Genomic DNA, 17,400 nt, shown 5'->3' with positions numbered 1-17,400 from the left:
GCCCCGGGCTCTTATGTACTCTACTGTGCACAGTACAGCTGTGGGCAGAGAACCAACCCAAAACTTGTGTTACTGATACAGCGAGCTTAGCTGGAGAGATTGGTGCTTCAGGCATCGCTTGGAATCCAGGCCATTTTAAGAAGTGCTTAAGGTTCAGTTATTCTCCATTGGTAAAACGCAGCTGGTAGCGTTTGTCCAATTCACAGTGGACTGAGGAAGAACTGACACTGCTAAAGCACTCACCTGCTCTGGTGATGAGTGTTGTATATGGAGGCAGATAATGAGGCCCATGTTTAAACTCTGCAGGACACTTGAAGCATGATTTCTCTTGTTTCACGGTCAGTTTGAAGCATGTTGGGAGTGACTGTCAGTGGTTTGTTTTGCAGTTTTTGTCCCTGTATGTTTTTCTGACTCTTTTTGCATGACAGTACTTGTTTTCATTTTCAGTTCCATGTGACTCAGGGAATATTGTATCTATGCATGTGTTTATTGCATAGAGTCCTGTAGTAACATAGTCCTGTTGATTTCACTGTAATCATGAGAATCCGTCACAAGGTGCATACTTAATCTGCCAAGATTCATAGACAAAGGTTCTGTAGTAGTTTAAAAAAAACCTCTAATACATTAAAAATTTACAAAAATTCTTGTGCATTTCAAGTGGCAACTTCAATGTTTTCTCTTCTGCTGAGAAGCATATCTGCATCTGGGCAATCCTGCTTGTCCTTGTAGTATTTATTTGCGAATCTTTTCTATCAAAAATAGTAAACCGTATTTGTCGAAGTACTAGGATAGCAGGCCACAACACTTTAGGCATCTTAAAAATTACCTGTATGCCAATCCTGGTACTGCAGCAAAAGCATCTGTCAAATACCATGCTCTGGGAATATTAGGCAATGATTCCTGTACAAAGTTCTCGTGTTTTGAACTGCTGCCGATATACCAACAAATTCAAGGAACTTCAAATGCCCTGTGAAGGATTACAGGCTAGGGCAATAGACAGTTGTATGTGTTGGAAGCAAACAAGTTAAGTTTGTGAGTAACTGTCACACCTACATAAGTTTTGAAGTATGGAACTTTTTAATGGCTGGGTTTCTTGCTTGGTTTGGATTTATAGACTTGGAATATATTCTTCCATCTGAGTGAACTTTTGACCTTTTTTCCTCGAGTTTGTCTCGTGTTCAGTAAGTATCTCAATACGTGCTTCTATGTCATTTACAGGTCTCGAGATGGTATTTTCCTACACAAATATGTAACTTTCTGAATAGCACCAAAAATTAGTGTCCTTTTGCAAACATTTTTTTAATCTCGTATTATTAAAGGCCCATTGAGTCTGAAAATTAAGTAGTGTAACTTTCTGTAAACATGCATATTTTTCAGTGTAATTGGAAGATGTTTTGGATTACTGTCTTTAGTCCTATATAGCCAAGAAACCAATTATAGGCATGGTTAGAAAGCGATAGCATGCATTAGTCAGATTATAACAAGATTTCAATAATGTAAAATTGCTGCACAACAAATTAGTTTGTATAGATTTTGACAGTTATTGCCTTTAATAAACTAAATTATTAAGCAATACACAGCTGCAACGCTTCCAAAATTGGAGAAAAATAGACTTATTTCCTTGTCAAACTCTTTTCCATAGAGCAGGACCATGGGTGTTGATAAGCCTGGTTTGAGTTGTTCAGTTGACTTTGTGAATCCGTCTGTCCCAAGATGACTTTTGTTTCCATAAGTAGATGATACACAGATTACAACAGCTACTTTAAAGACTTTGTTAGGCACCTTCTTTTTGCTGTTAGTCCTGACAGATGCATTCACAATCTTTTGGGCTGCCATTTAGTAAACTAAGGTTTGGGGTTTTTAAAATGTAATTTATGAATAAATGGTGACTAGATTAATGCTGCCTGTTTATTTTTACTACAAACCTGAGCCAAGAATTTAACTCGAGTCTCCTGAGAGAGTGCAAGAGCTATCTGTGTTGTAACTCCATATAACTATTGAATTGCAACTCTGAAATCCAAGAACCTGTCTTTCCCTCTAGTAAAGTGTTACTACAATGCTATAAAATAAAGCAAAATCTACCTAAATTCTAGAAATCAGGCTATTCAATCAGTAGCTTTATTATGCTTTTGTGTCCTGAGCTGTGTTCCAGCTGCAGGTTTGAGAACCACTGTGGCTGCCAAACAAAATTTGTATCTACATTGGCAAGTCTCTATTTTAGTGATATGGATTAATTAGATATGACATAATTACGATATAACCTGCTTTCGGTCCAATTTAGGACCAAGTCCCACTATTTTTACATGCATACCCAAGCAAACTAAAGCCTAGTTTGACGTGTGTGCTCCATCTCAGAAGTGCCACTTGATATTTATTTGAAAGGAACCGAGGCTCCTGCAAGACACGGTCACTGCCCGGCAGTTTGGCTCTTCTCACAGTCCAAGAGCAGCAAGGGCAGACCTTATTTCTGAGTGTCCTTGGCTGCTGTCGCTTGTGATGTTTCAGCTCTCTCACTTTTCTCCTGGAAGAACATGGTGGCACCGACTTAATGGGTGTAAATGGAAAGATGGAGGCTGCTCATTTTCTGTATTTGTGGTGTGGGTGAACCTCTGGTCATGATTTCAAAGGCAGGCACGAAGTATATAGCAGCCTCCTGCTCTGGGAATGGTGACAGTGATGATGGTTGATGCCATAAGATAAGCTGCTAGAGGTTATGTATAGAATGGCAAGGAAAAAAAACATTTATTTACTAAATTTTATAATGGTAAAATTGAAGCTTTTCAGGAATGAGAAAGACAACCAGCTTTACAGTGCTTTTGAGTGGCTTACATTTTGAAGGCTGCTTTTTTAGGAAAAAGAAATACAAGCTCCAGAGATCATTTTTAATGAGTATGCGAAGTAGTGCCTGTAGTATTCGCAACACCAGTCATGAAACAATACTAGTGGAGCCAACCTTTAAAAAATGAAATGCTTCTGCCCTGTAGTGTGGTAAAAATCATTCCTGTGTTTGATTTTTTTCACTGAGAATATACATATAAAACTTAAAGGCTTTAAGCCAAGTAGTTTGAATTATGATCAGACCAAAGAATTGGAATATCTCTCAAATAGAAAGAATGAGAATTTCAGTGTCTTGTTTCCAAAATAGTCTGACCAAGTAACTTTACAGAAATGTATACAAGTAGTGTCCTGTGATAGATGGTACTTCAGCAATCTATGGAAAAAACAGCAATATGCATCAGCTCTGTGGAGATATGCTACAAAATACTAAAGAAAAAAAAGGGAGAAAAGGAAGACAAAAAGCCTGTCTTCCGTGCATGAAGAGTAATGGAACAATAGGAAATGCAAGTCACTTTTGCTCCAGTTCTTTAATTCTTGCGTTGTTTTCATTTAGTGTTTGAAAGACATATCTCATCTGAAGAATGCACAACACAATAAAGCTCAAAACCCTGTCTGCTTAATATATGCACCAGTCAAAGCTCATGTAGATGTACATACTGCTTCTTCCTTGATATGCCCTCAGCAGCTAGTCAAATGTAAGATTTTTTTGAGCACCATCAATGTATGCTGAAAATATCCTCTGCACTGGTAATGTATGACTTCTTAAATCGTTAAAAGGATGAATTATGGGAATAACAGTGGCTAGGGAAGAGAAGAAAAGATGCACGTTCACTTGGGACGTTGCCTTGAGGTAGCCAAAGCAGAACATTAATGTTTTACAGATAAAGATCTTAAACTTCATAGTTTCATTTTCAGAACCTGGAATAACTGTTTTGCTAACAAGTAATGTTTAATAGTACAGTTACACTTGAAGATGCAATACTGCTGAAGCTTTGCTTGTCTGTAGCATTTTAATCCACGTCTGGTTGTCATCTGCCTGGGGAGCTTTATGGAAAATGTTAGGTGTCTGGGCTATAAGCTTACAGGATAAAATTTTCCTGGGGTTTTTTTTCTTGAGTATGGTTATGACCCAAAGACTTTTAAACTTTTGTAATGCTCAAACTTCCCTGCATACATTTTTCAGTATCTGAGTAGTCTTGCTCAGAGTCCTTTTCGCCGGGATTAGGGCTGTTAGCGATTTTGGAGTCTTACTCTGGGATGAGTGTTTCTGTTTTCTCCTGAAATTACTATGTCTGCTGTTATCAAGGAAATACCACTTTTATCATGTTTACTTTGTGATCATAAATATTATTTGGTGAATTGTGATCTTAAACTTTGCATGTGATAAATGATTTATTGTCAGTTTAACTTCTGATGCTGTGTTTGGTTGTACTGTGTGTAAGCTTCTGAATTACAACAAAATATTTAGCAATCAATGCGATGCTACTTGAAAATTAAACAGATTTGCTTACATTTCATAGAGTGATTCTAAGAGGCCGATGTGAATTTTTCAACTCAAGACTTTGGTTTTCTCTAAGCTGCCTCCTGTTAGTTGTGTTTTTCTCTCAGGTGTGGCAAAATGGGATCTGTGGTGCTGTTTGCAGAGTCAAAATGGAAAAGCAAATCTTGTTTTTGTAGATGAACCAACCCTTATTTTGTTAATGCATTACTTGGATTTCAGTTTCTCTGCTGCTGACATTTATTGGTTGGTCGGTCTTTGAAATAGAGGGATTAGAGAGAATAAGTGGTGGTGAGCAGATCAAATATCTTAGTGGTAACATTTGGGTTTATGCAAATGGACAAGAAGCAGACCAGAAATTATGCTGCGCTCATAGGACAGGCTAAAAATAAGGCCTTATTCATGCATTGAGCTCTCTGAAGATCCAAATGCATGCATTGCTTTAAGTTCAAGAGAGAGACTTACATTTTTATTTAATGTCAGTTTGTACCGAATTCTTTTTCTGTATGCACGTTTCATCACCTTAGTAGCAGTCTTTGCTATAGTCATACTCATCATACAGAAAGAAAACATCATCAAATAATACTAACAGGTGGTCTAGTGGGCAAGACAGCAGTAAACAATACTTCCTGAAAGTAGATCATTTCTCTCTCCCTGATGGGCCACATTCAATTTATAAAATGCACATCAGTACTTTTTATGAGCACATAATTTACTTTTTTTGTCTCTTTTTCCTCCTAACTACACATCATTTAATATCAAAACAAGCAAAAACCCTAGACAGTCATTCAAATAAGAAATGTTACTAGTTTGTTAAAAATCCATTTTTGATTATTTTTTTAAAAAAATTGCATTGACTTAAGAAGTCCCGATCTAATAGTAGTAAGGATTTCAGTTACAAGTCATGGAAGAGAAGAAATCTGTAATGGAAATTGCTGCCCAAAAGCTTGGGAGGGTTGCAAACTAAGCTATCATTTTAAGAGAATAAGTCAGTCTAGTTTGGATAGCTATATTCCTTTAATTTAGAGAGTACAAGACACACTTTCCCCTGTATTTCTTTCAGTTAGAAAAATGAAGAAGGTTGTGGAAAAAAACCGACCCATGAAATGGGTAAATAGGACTCCGTGCTGATCAAGGAGCACGCCCTAGTGGCAGGTTAATCCAGCGTGGCCTTCTCGGGTACCCCGTCTTCCAACTTCACTGATATTAATCAACTACTTAAAGAAAGAGAGCAACATTTTCACAGAATCTTTTTAAATTTACCATTTCTGTTGCTGTCCTGTGCCAAAACAAGTGCAATATGTTTACACATGGCATCATCACATGTATTGGTGGTAGTGTGATAAAATTCCTGCTCTGTAATTAATTTTGAAATAGGGAAGTAATGTATATTTTTGTGTATGATTTTTAAATGCATAGATATTTTAAGCTGCAGAGGGAAAGATTTCATGCTCATGATGTACAAATTCTTATGGAGTGTGAGCATTTTAGTAACAGATACAGTCGTTAAGGTTGCCAGTTAGCGTCACGTAAAATGTTAGGTTCTCAAAATCATCCACATTTTTGCAGTGTGTTCTGGTTTTGTCCTCTCCCTGAGGCTGGTAAACCTCTTTAGCCCTTCTCCTCCTGCTCAACTCTTACTTTTTCTTTAATGAGACCGTAGGTTTGCAGTTTGATTATTTTCAGATTCTCTGAAATACATGTAGATAGGCATCTTGTAAGAAAGAAAAATAAAAGACTAAGCATGTAACTACGAAGCAATCCACAGCATTACCACAGAATGAAAGTTTGAAGAGTGGGTATAGTAAGGGAAGTTCTACCCTGTGATTGATTATAGGTGAGCACCCTGTGATGTGCTTCATTTCATCACATCACTTGGTAGGAATATAATTAAATGTGAAGTTTTTATCCTACATGCTACAAATTCTGTTCATGTCAGTAACTTATAATAGAGAGGATATGTTCACTTTTTTTCTAGGTAATGTGTAAGTCTTTGCAGTACATGCAATAAATTTTACCCTTACTTACTGATTTGAAACAGGATAAAAGTGTTTCCAAGATAAATGTAATTTAGGGGATTCTCTGATGGTCACATTATGTGATGCGAGTGACTGCAGAAGTAGCTGGCTGTTAGGATCCATCTGAAAAATTACTTTTGTCACTTAGTCATTCTTAAAAGCCCTGTTAAGTTGGGCCGTGCATTTAATTCTTGCTGTGTGCCTCTCAGCCCTCTCCATCCCATGGCAAATTAATTAACTGTAAACAGGTTTCCTCTTGTTGTTGTTGTTGTAGGGAGGCTAATGCAACGACGAATTTCTACTGTTCTGTGTATGTTGTGTTTTTGTGTATGCTCTGTGGGGAATTGCAGAGGGGAAAGGAATTCCTCTTAAAGAAGCTTCTGTTGAGGGTGTGATGGTACGCTGCTTTCCTGTAGGACCTCCTGGTTCTTTCTCCTGTTTGCCATCATTTTGGGGGTAATATCAATTATTCACTTGAAACAGTTTACTCTAAATGAATGAAAAATACTTAATGTAAACATAAACCACACAAAGTTCAAAGCATGTAAGTGTTGAAACTTACTGCTCCCTTTTGTTTGTTCAACTAGCAGGATCAGCATCCCCTTTTAATGACCTTTTGCAGTATCATTCATCATGGAGTGAAAATTTTATAAGTGTGTTAAACTTTGCTTCTGATTTTTTTTTTTAATTAAATTTTAGCAATACAGTTGATATATACAGTTAGCTTTGCAGAAACAATCAAGGCAGTACATAATAGCCTAGCAAAGAATTAAAATTACATTAATATAGGGCCAGGACCTTTTCACTTATCTTGTGAGCTACTGTCAGTAAGTGTTGTTACAGCGAAGGATGCTTTTCAAGTCCAGGGTGGTGGTACTGGAGTGTTTTTCGTAGAAGTGTAGTAATGAATAAACTGACTTTTACTGTGAGGAAGCTGGTGATCTCAGTATTCCAAGTGATGCTTTGTAGCATTTACTTCTCACACCTCTAGGTCATAGTATTTATATCTTCTGATTCTGAAAAGGAGAACCATTAATATGTAACTATTAATTAAATATTAATTAAACAAATGCCGCAGTTTCCATATATGTGGAGGAGTGCAATACCATCAGCGTTCATGGCATTCCCCTCTCTCGCTCAGTTGATATATACAGTTAGCTTTGCAGAAACAATCAAGGCAGTACATAATAGCCTAGCAAAGAATTAAAATTACATTAATATAGGGCCAGGACCTTTTCACTTATCTTGTGAGCTACTGTCAGTAAGTGTTGTTACAGCGAAGGATGCTTTTCAAGTCCAGGGTGGTGGTACTGGAGTGTTTTTCGTAGAAGTGTAGTAATGAATAAACTGACTTTTACTGTGAGGAAGCTGGTGATCTCAGTATTCCAAGTGATGCTTTGTAGCATTTACTTCTCACACCTCTAGGTCATAGTATTTATATCTTCTGATTCTGAAAAGGAGAACCATTAATATGTAACTATTAATTAAATATTAATTAAACAAATGCCGCAGTTTCCATATATGTGGAGGAGTGCAATACCATCAGCGTTCATGGCATTCCCCCTTCTCTCGCTCAGGGCTCTTCCCATAGATTTGAAGACTACGACCACCCAGCTGTCAGGAAGGAGGGAAGGAGCAGATACTGGTTTACTTGCATCTCTTAAGAATTTAAATAAGGAAAATGACCGCTGACCAAAATATTCTGTAGTTCCTCAATCAAAACAAGGAAAAAAACATTAAGTCTTATTCAGCTTAGTAACAGACTAAATAATGCAGGGTTTCTTAGAGGTCAATGATTATTTTTAAGATGATGGAAAGTCTTAAATGCTGTGTGCTGTTTAAGGCATGTATTGCCTTCCTTGGTTTTAGTCCTTGTTTTAAGGAGGTCTTTGGGAAGTTTCAGCGTTATTTGTAATGTGTTTTGTGAGCCTTTGTGGCTGGAGTTTATTATTTAGAAAATAGTTTGCTCTTTTCCTGATCCTCTTCCATTTGGGGCAGGGTTATCTGTTTTACTATTAAGTATGTCGTGCTTCAAACAGCATTTTTTTGATACGAGGATTCTTTTCTTGCAGTGTCGGGACAGTATTCCTGTGCTCTTACTTTCAAACCTTTCCCTTTAATACCTTAGTTTGCGTAAGATCACTCTCTAATGATTTCATCTGTAATGAATATTGGTGATAGGAACCACTATGTTACACAACTGTAGGATCAGTAATTGTTCTGATCACAGGTGCATAATGTACTTAACTCCTAGAAAGTGTTTACGTTTTGAAGTCGCTTGTGGAAATTTACTCCATGAAGGTAGTTTAAGGATTCTTTCATATAACATGTTCTTTTTAATTTGTTGGTGTTAAATTCAGATCCAAAATGGTCAATTTTGAAAACACCGGCTAGTTTGATCATGGCCTTGTGTTTCCTATTTTTTATCTTACTATTGAGTCATTTTAGTTGTATACTTTAGCTAACACTAAAATAAGCTACCGCATCAATACTTTGCCGTTTGTAAACTTTAATCTGGATTCTCATAAAGTTCCCTTTTGTCAATATGAGCAGCCAAAAAGAACAGAAAATCCATTAAAGCTAATGCTCTATTCTGTGCTAGGGTTTTGTTTTCAACTAAAAGAGTGAGGAGAGAGTTGAAACTGCGCCTGTAACTACTTAAACATGTTCCATGTAAGTAATCAAAAGATGGTCTTTAATTTTTGTTCATTTATTTTTTTATCGAAACATACGTTGTAATCAGTAGGAAACTGAATGTTGTTTTAATGCTTTCAGTATTAAGACTGGTAGAAAAATAGCTTTTATCCTTTTTTCATCCTTTAAAATAAATATTGATAGAAACTATCATAATATGGTTTGTGTTACAGGTGGTGTAATACCAAGGGCTGTACTGCTGCCACATCTCAATTTTGTGGGGTTTCAGAGAGTAGTTCTGGTAAGGACACTCAATGATTTATCTATTTATTTGTCATAAAAGTGGACTGATAGTTTGGTACAATTTAGTATTAGTAATTGCAATTACGTGCATTTACAGTATTTTTTAGGTATCAGTTTCTGCAGTCAGCTGAATCTTTACATTAAGTGTTCTTTTATTCAGTGGTCTTTAACAGCTCCTTTTGGAGCTGTTAATGTCTTGCGTAAATCCATATTAATTTTGTTAGAGTTGTTATGATATAACACATCAATTCACAGCATGGAAATATTACTAAATAGATCTTTTGACAAAGCACCTTGTAAAAACTGTATTGTCTACTTGAAAAGTGGAGTCACTATTGCCTCAGTGTGTATCAGTTTTTAAAAAAGGTGGAAAAATTACTGTGTTTTGAAAATAGTATTTTTTTTTTTCAAGTACTAAAGTCTTGGCTTCCTAAAGGAAAATAGGAATATGTGGTTCAAAGGGCAAATATCCAGACTGTGTGCTGTTACTAGTCTCCTCTTCTTAAATTTAACGTTTAGTCATGATTTTGCAATTGTTTTCTTCAAATGTATGTAACTGCAATCCCTCTATCATTTCTTTTGCTTTTGCATACTTTTCTTAAACATATTTTCTTATCTCTTCTCCATGGCTAGAGTTACAAGGGAGATGAAATTACCTTACTTTTTCTAATAAAGGGAAAATTCATTCTGAACCAGTCTATCAACAGTCATGCTTAAGTATTGTGCAAGAGCACAACTGAGTATTTGTTCTTTCAGCAGTAGATAACTGATACCACATTTGTATCTGTAGAATTTTTAATATAAGCTGTAATTTAACAAATGTCTTGTGGGTGTAGCAGATGTCTTTTCTTTTTTCCTTTTTTTTTTTTCCCCTAAATCCCAATCCCTTAAAGTTTTTTAAGCAAGCTTTAAAGCTCTATTTGTGTACTATCTTAGGTTTAGAGGGCACTCAAAGACAGAGGGAGTTTGTTTTAACAAACCTTATCTTGCAAGTAGACCCCCACAAGGTAGAGAAGGGTATTGCTGACTGTTCTGTATGGCCTTGCTCTTGCAGGGAACTATTGTACTGACTCTGCTCCAACAAATCACTTAAGCAATTGAAGTCAAAGGGACTAGAATATGTTTAAATATTCTTCTGGATTGATCTGTATCTATGTATACTTTCCAAACTCTTTTTTTGTTTTCTAAAAACAAGGTGGAGTACACAAGAACTTAATGGGATTCTCTAGTCAACCTAAGAAACTGGTAGTAGGTCTTTCTGTTTGAGATATTGGGGGGGAGGGGCGGGGGGGCTTGCTTGAGAAGGCTCTAGAGGCTGATAGATTAGGGAAGCAAAAGGATGCTGTCTGAAGACACAAGTGAATTGGTGTAAAGACTGAAGCCATTTTCCCTGCTGTCATTGCATTAGATTGGTCTATCTAAAATATTTCGGCATTGTACTATTCATACTGTATGGTTTCCAGCCCTATAGGTACATAATACCTTGAGCATGCACAAGTAATGCATGTGAGTTTCTAAATCTTGGAGTGGAAGAAAATAGGCTTTTAGATTGGCTTTTAGATTTATACGAGAGAAATGGCATTGTGAAGTTTTGAGTAGCATTACTCAAGAATGTTAAACGGCAATTCTGCAAAGTAAAGACATCACAGCTTTATAAATATTGTAAGGAAAGATGATGGGAGCTCTTTGGAGTCTGAGAAATACTGAAAATTTTTCAAAATGTTGTGAGCAATTTGTGCAGTACTTATTAAAGTATAATGTCATCTGGAGAAGTCATGGACTTCTTCCTCTCTATCATCTCTTTATTTTCAAATAACGCTCCTATTACTGGAAATGGGTGACCAGAATTTTTCTTGTGTGGAACCTGATATTCCAGTGTTTGAGGTAAGGTAAAGATAACCTAACATGGTGGGTTTCGTTTTTTGAAAAGCCATCCTATCTAATTTGTTTAAATCTGAACTAGCAGAAGTAGTTACTGTGATTGCTTAATTCTGCAAAAGATAGAGTAGAGGTCATTTGTGGGACAATTTGAAGACCATTTCAGTGCAGCTGCCTATGTAATAGTAGCCTGCAGTTATAAGACATGGTGTATTTCCATCTCTGCTGATCTTTTAACTTGACTAAGCAAAACTCTTTTCTCTACACAAAGCTATGATCATGTCTCCAACTGCACCAGTAGAGGAGACTGTTTAATTCAAAATAGCACCTTCTAATGGAGGGGGGGGGATCCTTATCAGACAGATGATGTATCTTCAGGTTTTGAATAGTTGGCTTCAAAGGGGATTAATTCAAAAATTAGTGAGAACAGATGTCTGATGTTGGCCTAAGCAGTCAGAAAGAAGAGGAAATGTCCTGGGTTTGAACTTTTTATCTTAATTGGATCCTTTGTGACTTTCAGCCCATTTGATAAGAGTTTCTTCAGTAGACTCTGCTGCTTCTACTGTACAAAGCCAACAGTATTAAATTTTTAAGGTTTTTATGTGTGTGTATAGGCACTCACGCAAGCATTTGCTTACAGCTTTGAAGGATGCTTCCCTCACAAAACAAAAACTTTATATACAACAGGCTGCTTTGGTGAGGCTTTTTTATATCCCATGTGCTATACAGAAAAGCAAAAATAGTGTTCTTTTAAACCATCTTTTAATATTTTTTTGAAACTTACTGCATATCCCTCTACAGGTGTGTTCAGGTTCCTTTTACGAGTCAGACCCTCTGTACAGTGCCAAATTAGCAAGAAGAACATTTGATAAGCTTCTTTAATCTTCTAAGATCAACAATGCAATTGCTTCTACAGATACAGGTGACTTTACAGTGTGTAGGAGCTGTCTGGGGCTGCGTTATGGCAGGCATGTTCATCAGCTGTCTGGGAATTTTTCCTTCACAGTAGTATAAATATGCCTCTAGACTTAAACACTGATGAAATATCAGAACTTGGCATTCATTCAAAGTTGTCCTTTGTCTAGGATAATTTGAGTTAGGTAAAATATTCCATTTTCAACAGACAAGGAAAGAAGCTTGTTTTTATTTCTCAGGGTGTTTTGTAAAAGAAAAGACTGCTTTTGATGATTCAGGTATTGGAACAGCTCCCAGTAACAGAAAAAAAAGGATATATTGCAGGGTATGGAAAATCTGGTCGAGGATGATGACCGTATTGCATGTCTTTTCCATGTATTATCAGCATATATGCTATTCTTAATATTCTGCCAAAAGACCCTTGATACAGCTTCATTTCAAGAAAAAAAATAAGCAGATACTGAAGGCAGGAAGGGGGACCAACTTAATGTCTAGACAACCTTTGGAGGCATGAGTGAGTTTTTCATTAAATGTATATACTTGAAGGGAAAAATCAATACTATTTCTTAAGGAAATTCAGGTATAGCTAATACAGATGGAGACATTCTCTGCCAAAATACATAGCACTAAGGCCTAGACAGTATAGTTTTTGCTCATGACAACTTACACAGTCAAACTTTGAGGTGTGCTACAGAGTAGGATGTAGAGATGTGGAGATAGAAGGTGGTTATTGTAGCAGAAACTGAAAATTATATAAATTAAGGAAAGAGATACTTGCAGGCTTGGAAAACAATCTGGCCCTTGTTGCAGAGTTACTGGGGGCGAGGTGTTTTTGTTGGAGCTACCTGTGTCCCGGTGAGGGTCTCGTGTTTGCAGCTCAACTTCTTGTGTAGTTGAGTGTCCAGTCCCACAGTGGAAGCTGGGGCATGGGCTATGCAAGTCACTTCATTGCCTCTCTTACTCTTTGTTACTGCCTTGTTGCCTCCTAGACCATGTTTGGCAGAGGCAATGACAGCCGTGAGAGACCAACGATGACAGAATGGTGGCCCAGGAATGCCCAATCTTTTATTTCAGTAAAAGTAAAGCAGTACTCTGCCCTCACAACCTACGCCAACAGCCTTTATAACCTGCTTCTGGACTGCCATTTCCAGAGCTGTCTCAGGCACACATGCCTGCTTGCCCAGCTGCCTTGACTGGTGCAGCATCTCTGAGATGTTGCTTGGGTTGCTGTTGCTTTATTTCTCTATTACTTCTTAATAGATCGCATCTGTATTGCAGGTTGGTATATAGTGCAGTGAAAGAAGAAATGAGAATTTTACATTGGTCTCACATTTTTGTTATTTTAAGTTGTAAATAGAAAATAGGACAAGTCTGTTGATCATGCTGTGTCACAGCCTAAGACAAATGAATCATTCTGCGCTGTCTGTGGCTGCAATCAGTCGTATTCATGAGTGGCCGTGCCCAGTCTCCTTAGGAGGGCTAAGATCATGGACATTAAACTCTTACTGTAATACTTGATTTAAATGTAACAGATAAGAAAAGCTTTGACTCGTTGAATACCAAAAATAATGTTTGTCAGACAGTGTTTTTGTTTCTTAATTTATTTCATGGGTTTTGAGAGATGCGTCAGCTTGGTCTTAGAAGAACCCAGAAAAGGCAAGTACTTCACATCCTGTTCTTCATTAGAAGTCAATTCCAATAAGGCTTCTAAGTGATTTAGATGCTTCTGGAAAATTTAGCTACCTAATTTTAAAGTCCACCTGAAGTTAAATCTTTAGGTGCTAAAGTAGGTACGGTTGGCTTCTGATCCACTTCAACGGTCCATTTTAATTAGTACATCTCTCTTTTCTGAGGAATGCTCTGATTTAATAATTTCTTTCTGCTAATTAGTCTTTAATTAAAAAAAAAAGCCTAGATGAAGATGGTTTCATACTGCCCTTTTGCACTCGGTCTTCATTGCATTGGTAACTGATTTCTGTCATTTAGGCTCAGAGACTACCATTTGATTATTCTTGAACAAAGATGTGCTACAGTTCTAAGGCAGCTTTTAAAGACTCAGAGCTGTGGTTTGCACTTTTTAATACTGTTGTTGCATTTGGTTTTATTTGGGAATAAAAGAAAGTGGTGTTGTAGGTGGTATCAGTGGAGTGGTTATGAGGAAAGGATGTCTTGTTTTGCAGATTAGCAATCTAATAAGGCAGGGATAGTGGAGGACTGTGGGAGTAGACATATCTAACGTAGATTCACACGTTCTTTTTTTATAGTCATACGACCAATTACAGAAGCATGTTATCTATTATTTTTGGTTTTGCGAAAGGTGGGTTTTTTCATTTTTTAAGGTCCTGAACTCATAATGGTTATTTACCTGTAGATTCCCACAGGCTCATTTCAGGCTGCTTTAGTAAACAGGGCTGGATGTGAAAATGCTTGGGTAAAGGAAAGAGTTGAGTTTTTAATCTGAGGGTAAACTTTCTTAAGCCTTCTTTAAAACTCGCCATTCATGCATAATGCTGCAGTCAATCATGAGTTACATGTCTTTAAATCTTTTAGGTGGGCATCTTGGGGCTAGAAAGAACTTGTCAGTTTACATTTAATTTATTCCAGGCTTTAGGATATGTTTCATGGCTGTAAAGAACTTTGAACACTAAATATGATGAATGTTAGCACATATTTTCAATACCAAATTTTGCTATCCAACTGCAGTTAGATTCTCAACATGTTTAATATCTGGGTTAATAGAGAGAAACATGTCAAAAGTACAGTGTATTTCTACTATTAACACTCATAAGTACCAATCTACCTGTTTGCCATCAGTCCACAACTCATCAGTAATATTGGCCTTGTCCCAAGTAGTCAGAAGTAGTCAGTTTTTTTATTTAAAAAAAAACCAAAACCCAAACCCAATAAAACCCTGCATTCTTAGTATAATAAATTCATTGTTTTCCCTATCCAAAGGGCACTGTTTGCTTTTTCTTCATCCTAATTTAAGAAATAAATAAATAAATCTGGCCGCCTCTTCAGTAAGTAGCAGGTTCTGCTGTAGTTGCTCTTGATTAATGGCCACTAAAGCTGGAGATGATATCTTTCCTTGTTAACTTTATATTTTCCTGACTTGAAATTGTAATAAATTGTAACTGAAGGATCTTCTCTGTGTCCTGTGAGGTTGTTAGGGTTTTTTTTTTTTCTTTTTTTCACCCCATTATGGTATTTTCTCACAGGGGTTTTACATTTCATCCTTCATTTTTCAGAAACAGTGGACTCGGAGCTTTTAGTATTCAACAAAACATCTGCCTCAGGAAAAAATTGGCAGCTTTCATGCACTCACAGAGGAATTTCAGAAAAATTATTTGTTATCCCCAAACTAGATGCTGCCAGAGTACATAGTTCCAAAACTTCTTTTCTTATGGGAAAGGCATATAAGACTAGGCTTAACAATGGGGAAATAAGCCGGGTTTATTTGCGTTTAGAATAGATCAAACCCTCTTCACCTGCTCTGTGAACAGAGCACCTCGTTACTGTCTCTCTTTTTTTCCCCTAATCAAACTGCATGTTTATATCCCCAACACTGTGGAAGTTATATGCTATGCCTGATAATCCAAGGTCTTTTCTAAAATAATGTAGGAGTTGGGGAAGACGCTCACACACAGAGAGAGCACCCTTTCTCCTGGGTCTTCCACTGCAGGAAAAGCTTCTCTTGCTCCGTTTATGTGGTTAGTATTATTTATAGGGTAGTTCTGTCAACTTCTATGCTGAAAATAAAACCTGCACTTGATATTAGCTTTGTAGGTGCTAAAAAAGCTGAGGTGAGAGCGTTCAGGCTCATACACCAAGGGCAGGGCAAATGAGTGAGTGGATCCTTTGTTGGAAAAGGTCATGTTCGTGTAGCGTCTGTGTCCAGACCAATGTAAGTGTGTTTGGTTTTAGTTTGTCTTTGGTCCTTTACTGGGAAAGATGAACCAGGCCCCAAACACCTGCAGGAATTTAGGGTAATTACCTGAGTAATGATAGCAACCTTAGTAAAACATAAAAACCTAGCATTTCATAAAAGAGACCCAACCCATGAGGCAGTGGCACTCTAATGAGTGTTTCAAAACTTAGACTCTAGCAAAATGCATTGCTGTACAGCCGAATGCTCTTGGATCTCCTAGGTAAGGGCTGCTTGGGTCCCTACAGGCTCAGCCTCGCAAGTACCAGGGCGCACCACAGAGGAAGATATGTTTTGGTTATGGAAAAACTATAGATGTGCAGTATGGAATGGACTTCAGCAAGGAGGTGCCCAACCTTATGCTAACATGAGTTGTAGGTGTCAGCATGATGCGTAGGGGTGCCATGAGAAGATGCTGGTTGGCTCTGGCAAGCGTGCTGTTGTCCTGGTTTCTGCACTTGTTCAGACGCTGCTAACTCCGATCTCTGCTGTGCTTTGTTACTCTACATAGGTATAACTCCAAATCACCTCAGTTTGTTGTTGTTATGGCAGCATTAAAAAAACTTCCTAATCAAGAATGAGGGAAGCCACTGCGGTAAATACACTGAAGCGAGTCAAACAAAGTCCTTTCTCCTGCAGGCACTTCAGAACGTGACTCAGGACACAAGGCTAAACAAACAAGGACAAATAAAATGAACAGGGCTTAGCTGGAACAGAAATCACTGTTATTGAAGAAGAATTGAATTTTTTTCAACCACCAGAGTTTATTTGTGCAAAATGTTAGCAACTCATATGTTGTAATGGAAAAGTAGTGAAAGAAGAATGTAGAAAAAGAAATGACTGAAGGAAGTACAGATAAAATCAGTGCTCTTGAAAGCGGTAGGAGAGATGAATTCAGGAGTGCAAAGTATGTGTAGGCAGTGCATTTTGAAGAGGTGAAAACCAGGCCAAATGCGTGACCACAGGCTCAAGATCATATGTCAGATCAAGAGGTGAAAGCTAGAAGATGGATCACCAGGTTGGGAAAGATAGCAAGTACAGCAGATAGAAACTATAAAAGGGTGACGGTATGGGGAAATGGAAGAGGAGTCCATACACCCGTATGAAAAAGTCCCCAGTCAAGATAGGGATGCTATTGTAGGAGTGTAGAGATATCTTTCCACAGATGCTTGTATGAACTACATATGCTGTTTTATTACAATCAGGTAGCAATATAAATATTTTAATCATAACAAATAGAATCCATGCCAGGCTACGTGGTCACTAATCACCGCTCCACAATAAGATTTCCAGAACACAGAAAAAACCCCAAACCACAAGCAGTTGAAAACCAACTAATTACAAAAGTCTGCCCAAACTTCAGTAGTTTTTCACTGACAAATAAGTAGCAT

The 17,400-nt window shown here is 37.4% G+C and overlaps 1 protein-coding gene across 4 annotated transcripts in view; it reads left to right on the top strand.

Moving 5' to 3' along the window:
* Positions 1-17,400, top strand: part of TBL1XR1 (transducin beta like 1 X-linked receptor 1) — a 66,003-nt gene that overhangs the window by 18,716 nt on the left and 29,887 nt on the right. Inside the window, exon 2 of one of the 4 annotated variants that reach the window (XM_009288030.2) lies at positions 9,222-9,289. The exons of the other annotated variants lie outside the window; for them this stretch is intronic. The gene's annotated coding sequence lies outside the window, so the exon portion shown is untranslated. The remainder of the gene's footprint in view (positions 1-9,221; positions 9,290-17,400) is intronic. 4 annotated transcript variants of the gene reach the window in all.

Source organism: Aptenodytes forsteri, unplaced genomic scaffold, assembly GCF_000699145.1.
Source record: "Aptenodytes forsteri isolate BGI_AS27 unplaced genomic scaffold, ASM69914v1 Scaffold72, whole genome shotgun sequence".
NCBI lineage: Eukaryota > Metazoa > Chordata > Aves > Sphenisciformes > Spheniscidae > Aptenodytes > Aptenodytes forsteri.
Note: the sequence above shows the minus strand (reverse complement) of the source record. Positions and strands in the feature narration are given on the sequence as shown.